The 5,787-nt window shown below is 61.9% G+C and overlaps 1 long non-coding RNA gene across 1 annotated transcript; it reads left to right on the plus strand.

Moving 5' to 3' along the window:
* The first annotated feature begins 252 nt into the window (after nucleotides 1–252).
* On the plus strand, nucleotides 253–3,815 carry LOC309855527. The gene is made up of 2 exons (XR_014306845.1): nucleotides 253–763; nucleotides 1,030–3,815. It is a non-coding gene; the product is annotated as an uncharacterized lncRNA (long non-coding RNA).
* Nucleotides 3,816–5,787: the final 1,972 nt, after the last annotated feature.

The raw sequence follows: 5,787 nt of genomic DNA on the forward strand, positions 1-5,787 counted from the left end.
GCCCCCCTTCCTCCTCCCCCCGCCCCCTCCCTCCTCACTAGGACCCTGCGGTCCCCAGTACACTGGCCGTGGCGGCCTAGGGGCCAGACACTCTCAGGACAGCGCTGGGCGGGGGGCGCCCTGCAGGGCGCAGCGGGAGAGAAGCCCGCGGAGCCGCGCTTTCCCCATTCCCGCGCCCCACGGCCGCCCGGGGCCTGCACTCCATAGAGGCTCCTCCTCCGCCTCCCCGCGGAAGAATGGGTAGGCCCCCCCAGGTCTCGGGAAACGGGGCCTCCAGGACCCGGAGGGGCGGGGGGGCGGAGGGCGATGTCGAGAAGGCTTGGGCGTCGTCCAGGCCTGTTGGGCCCCGCCCCGGCCACCCCCGGCTCCGTCTTCTCTCATCCCTTGGCGCGCCCACAGGAAGCTCCGCCCCTCAGGAGGCGCGGCGCCGGCTTCCCGCCCCTTTTCCGGCTGGCTTAGCCAATGAGGAAGCTCGGCTCCTGACGGGACCCGCCCCCTAGGTCCCCGACGAACCCCAGCCCCTGCGGCCTGACGGACACTTCCTCTGCCCAATCCATACAGGCCGTTCGCCTGCGCGCCCGGCGGGGCTCAGCTCCCACCGCTGCCTTCCTCGCGGTCGGGCCCTGGGAACTGCCCGACGGCTGGACGGCCATCCCCAGGGGCGGGAGGCCGGGGTCGGGGGAAGGACGGTAGGGGCTCTCTGTGCAGAGCCGCGCACGTCCTCCTGTCTGTCCACGCGGAGCCCTGCTTGCGTGCTTTTGGTGTGCGCTTGTATCTTTTTTTTTTTTTTTAAAGGATTTTATTTAATTATTTGACAGACCGAGATCACAAGTAGGCAGAGAGGCAGGCGGGGGCGGGGTGGGGGGGTGGCAAGCAGGGCTCCCGGCTGAGCAGAGAGCCCGATGCAGGGCTCGATCCTGGGATCCTGGGATCGTGACCCGAGCGGAAGGCAGAGGCTTAACCCTCTGAGCCACCCATGCACCGTATAAATTGATTTTTTAAAAAAGATTTTATTTATTTATTTGACAGAGAAGTCACAAGTAGGCAGAGAGGCAGGCAGAAGAGAGAGAAGCAGGCTCCCCGCTGAGCTGAGAGCCCGATCCCAGGACCCTGAGATCCTGACTTGAGCCGAAGGCAGAAGCTTAGCCCTCCGAGCCCCCCAGGCGCCCCTGAGCTTGTATCTTGAAGAAGTGACGCGCGGGGACGTGAGAGACCCCAGGATGCCTGCCGCAGTTCCCCGAGGGTTGGCAGGTTGCACGCCTCCTGCCATCGCACACCGCGAAGCGGCCTTGGTGCCATCGGAGAGCCGCGCCGCGTGAGTTGCGTCCATGTGTGTGCGCAGGCGCGCTGCCTCTGCAGGTTCCTCGCGCGTGGAGATTCACGTGAGAGGACCCCTCCTGTTGACCTGACGTGAGCACAGCCTCCTCGCCTCTCCTCCCAACCCACGGCCCCCGTCACGGTCCCCAGCGTTGTATTCTTGTCTAGAATTCCGTCATGTGGACGCTGCTAGGTACACGGAACCATGCGGTGCGCGGCCGGGGTGGGGAGCCTGCGGTGGGCTCCTTCTCGCCCGCCCCCCCCCCCCCCCGTAATGCCCTTGCGATCCGCGCAGGCCGCTGCATGAATCCACAGTTAGCTCCTCCTTCCTGCCGCTGGCTCCGGTCCTCCGTGTGGATCCACCGGTCAGGCTCAAGCGTTCACCTGCCGAGGGACACCTGGCTTGTTCCCCGTTTCAGGCCTCCACGAACACACCTGCTACGACCACTCGCACACAGGTGTTCGTGGGATCCCAAGTTTCTGTCTCTTTGGCATAAGTGCCCACGGGTACGGTCGCTGGGTCCCGTGCAGACGGGCGCCGAAGCGTCTACACCCAGTGCGGGGCTCAGACTCACGATCCCGAGGTGCAGAGTCCCACACTCTCCCGACTGAGCCCGCCGGGCGCTTCGGGAGGGCGCTTCGCTCTGAAAGGACCTGCGGGGAATCGCCTTCCAGGGCGGCTGGACCATTTTCCCTGACCACCCTGCATGTTTGTACAGCACGCGATTGAAAATGTTTCCAAAGCGACATTAGTCTGAGCCACATTGTTAACAATTGTCTCTCTCTTCTCACTGTATTCTGCTGCTGCACTCTCCAACGTCCTTATTCGATTTTACACACTACACGTTGATTCCATTGTGTTTCCTTTTCCACTTCTTTTCCGTAGCAACACGTCTTGGAAAACCGGCCATGTCAGTAGACCAATGTGTACGTGCCTACTCCGGCCGCACGGCGTCGGAGAGCACAGAGGCACCGTGCTTTCCGGAACGGATCCCCGGCTGCCGGACTCTGGCCTGTCCTCGCTCGCTCTCCGCACTGCATCTTGGCGCCGCAACAGCCTGCTGTGAACGGGCGCCAGCCTCCCTCTAGGTTATAACCACCTGGAAGTGGAACCGCCTGATGGAGACGTACCGGCGTTCAACGCACTGCCAGACACAAAGTGACCGCTTCCCGCAAAGAGGCGCGCTCCTCCTCCGCTAGGGCTGTCCGTTCTTTGCTATGGATGTCGCGAATATTTTCCCTCCGCGTGGCTTTGGCCTTGAAAGACTAGGCTTGTTGGTTTGGGCTGTCAAGAAGCTGCCCATTTTTAAAAAACAGGTTTTATTTTTGGGACGCCTGGGTGGCTCAGTTCGTTGAGCGGCTGCCTTTGGCTCAGGTCATGATCCCGGGGTCCTGGGATCGAGTCCCACATGGGGCTCCTTGCTCAGCAGGGAGCCTGCTTCTCCCTCTGCCTCTGCCTGCCACTCTTTCTGCCTGTGCTCACTCCCTCTGACAAATAAATAAATAAATAACATCTTTAAAAAACAAACAACAACAACAAAAATAAAACAGGTTTCGTTTTTAAGCGACCTCTACACCCAACGTGGGCCTGGGACTGGCGGCCCCGAGATCAAGAGCCACACGCCCTACCAGCCGAGCTGGCCAGGCGCCCCGACGTTGCACATTTCTAGATAACCAAATGTATTCAAGTCTCAGTTGCTCATTTCTGGGTTGCGTGTCTTGGGCACAAAGGCCTCCTGCCAAGCGTGAGGACAGTGCGGAGACTCAGGGCAGAATTTAGGAGTCCCCGTTGCCAACTCCTCCTCGCCAGAGCCTGGCAGGTGGACCCGCTGGTCCAATCCCCGGGGTCCTGGACAGCTGGCCACAGGCTCGGTGCCAATCAGCCGAGCCTGGGCCGGGGTGGGCGGGGCGGTGCCATTCGGCCCCCTGCTGCTGCCACCCAGGGATGCCAGGCCAGTTGGAGAGAAAGACGAGGGAATCCATAATGAGCAAATTGGTTAACGCTGTGGAGGATGCATAGGTGGCCCACAGGTAAGCAAGAGAAATCCCGGAGGAAGCAGAGCCCATGAGAACAGAGGAGGGATCAGGGACTCAGCGACGGGCCGGGGCTGTGTCGGGGAGCTGCCGGGTTGGGTTTCCTGGGTGCTAGGAGGAAGGGCTTTCGGGAAGTGAGAGAGCGGAACGGAGATCCCGCCTGAAACCAGCGCTCTGGGGGTGTCTGGGCGGCTCAGGTGGTTGGGCGCCTGCCTTCGGCTCAGGTCATGATCCCGGAATCCTGGAATCGAGTCCCCGGACCGGGATGGAGTCCCCCACTGGGACTCCAGGCTCAGCGGGGAGTCTGCTTTTCCCTCTGACCCTCCGGCCTCGTGCTTTCTCTCCCTCCCTCTCTCTCAAGTAATCAATACAACCTTTAAAAAATAATAGTAAAAACATAAAAACAAGAAAAGTGTCCAGGCAGATTTGAAAGAGAGCCTTTCTTTAAAAACAAACAAACAAAATGATTGATTGATTGATTTGTCAGAGAGAGAGAGCGCGAGCAAGCTCAGGCAGAGGCAGAGGGAGAAGCAGGCTCCCTGCCGAGCAAGGAGCCCCATGCCGGGGCTGGAGCCCCATGCGGGGGCTGGAGCCCAATGAGGGGCTTGATCCCAGGACGCCGGGATCCCAACCCCAGCCGAAGGCAGCCGCCCCACCGACTGAGCCACCCAGGCGTCCCTGAAAAAGAACTTTAAAAGTAGAAGAAACACCGTCATTGAAATAAAAGTCCCAACAGATGGGTTGAACCCCAGACGGGTGCCGCTGAGGAAGGGGTTAGTGACCCAGAAGCCGGAGCCTCTGAAATGACCTCCTGCCCGGGTTCCCCGCTTGCTGGGTGGTGGGGCTCCTCCTTCCCTGGGAAACTGCAGCAGCCCCTCCTCAGGGCTCCAGGCTCTGGCTCTTCAAGGCGCCCCCATCCTGGCTTCTAGGCTCCCCGGCCGCCAACCTCTTCTTCCCCCTTTGCCCCTGTTCTGGGGGCGGCAGCTTCCTCCCGCATTACCTCTGTGACTCCAGCCGTCCAGTCCCTGAGTGACCGATGCCTCCCAGTCGGTCCCCTCTGTTGGGAAACCCTGTCTGTTTCCCGTAGCCTGACTCATGCCCGACGGGTGCAGGATCCGGACGGGGAGGGGTCCGGGAAGACAGACTGCCGGGCCGGAATGTGGGGGCCGGTCTGGTCGGCCCTCGGGCCGCAGTGCGGGGCTCCCTCCCGGCCAGTGGGAAGCGGGATGTGAGGCCCCCGTGGCTGGCAGGGGCCTCGTGGGTCGCCAGGCCCTCACCTGCGGCTCACCGGGATGAAGGGCCAACCCCGGCAGTAAGCGATGCGGGGAACCCCAGCGGCCACTGCGGTGGCGAGGACGTTCATGTAGATGGGGGTGCGCGACGATCCCCGAGTGCACCTGAGAACGCGCCGAGAAGGAAGGACGAGTTCGAGTCCGGGTTCCTTCCCTCTGGGCTCGGCCCACGCCACCCGTATGACAACCAGAGAACTTTCACGAGGGCCCTATACAAATTCCCTTAGTGCCTCTGCCTGCCAGGGTGGGCAGGGCCGAAAATCAAACAACGTTTAGTTGCGGGGGTTACAGAATCCCAAGGTCAGCGGAGTTCCCAGGTCGTGTCTCTCCTGTGAGAGATGAGGCGGTGGTCGGAGGAGTGGACCGCCATGCCTGGAACTGGGGCCTCTGGTGGGCCTCAGCTGAAGCTGACAAAGGGGTGACATCAGTCCCTCGGAGCGCCAGCATGCTGCAGGAGGGCAGGAATGGGTAAGAGCCAGAGCTGTGCATCTCTGCCCTTCCTTCCCTGGGTGTGCTTCTGGGTCCCTCCCTTGAGGGTTCTGTAACTCTCTGTGCGTCCTCCTCACAGGGTAGGGAATCACCGTGCGTTCTTTTTAGGATTCTGAAATCCAGGCCACTGCTTTTCTGATCCCAAGTGCGGCTGGCTGGCTGCTCCGCGGAGGGCGAAGCTACCTGTCTCTTGGCCGCAGCTGGGCCGGCGCGCCGGTGGGTGCGCTGCTCCCCCAGAGAAGGCCTCTCCCGACCCCTTTTGCTCCAGAGGTCTGAGCTGAAGAGGGCGCTGTGTCGTGTTTCATTTTCCTTGCACTTGGTAGTGCACGAGGGCCTGGGACACACACCTGTGCCACCACCCAACTTGCTTCTCCACCCATCTCCACCCTCCGCAGCCCCGCGCCCTTGCCCCTCTAAGGCCGTCACCCCGCCACCAGCAGTGTCTCTTTCTCTCTGGTCATACCTCTGTCCATCGCTGGTCTGCCCAAGGTTAAGGGCAGTGCACTGCTCCGACTGGTCCCTGGGCACCGGGGCCGTTGTGGCCCCTCGCAGCCAGGGGGCTACACCTAAGCCACTGCGCTTGCTCGTCGCTCGGGGCGTTGCCCCCCTCCCGCACCAGCCTGGCGCAGGCGACGCTGATTGGCTGGTGCCCAAT

This window comes from Mustela nivalis (assembly GCF_964662115.1).
Source record: "Mustela nivalis genome assembly, chromosome: X".
Lineage (NCBI taxonomy): Eukaryota > Metazoa > Chordata > Mammalia > Carnivora > Mustelidae > Mustela > Mustela nivalis.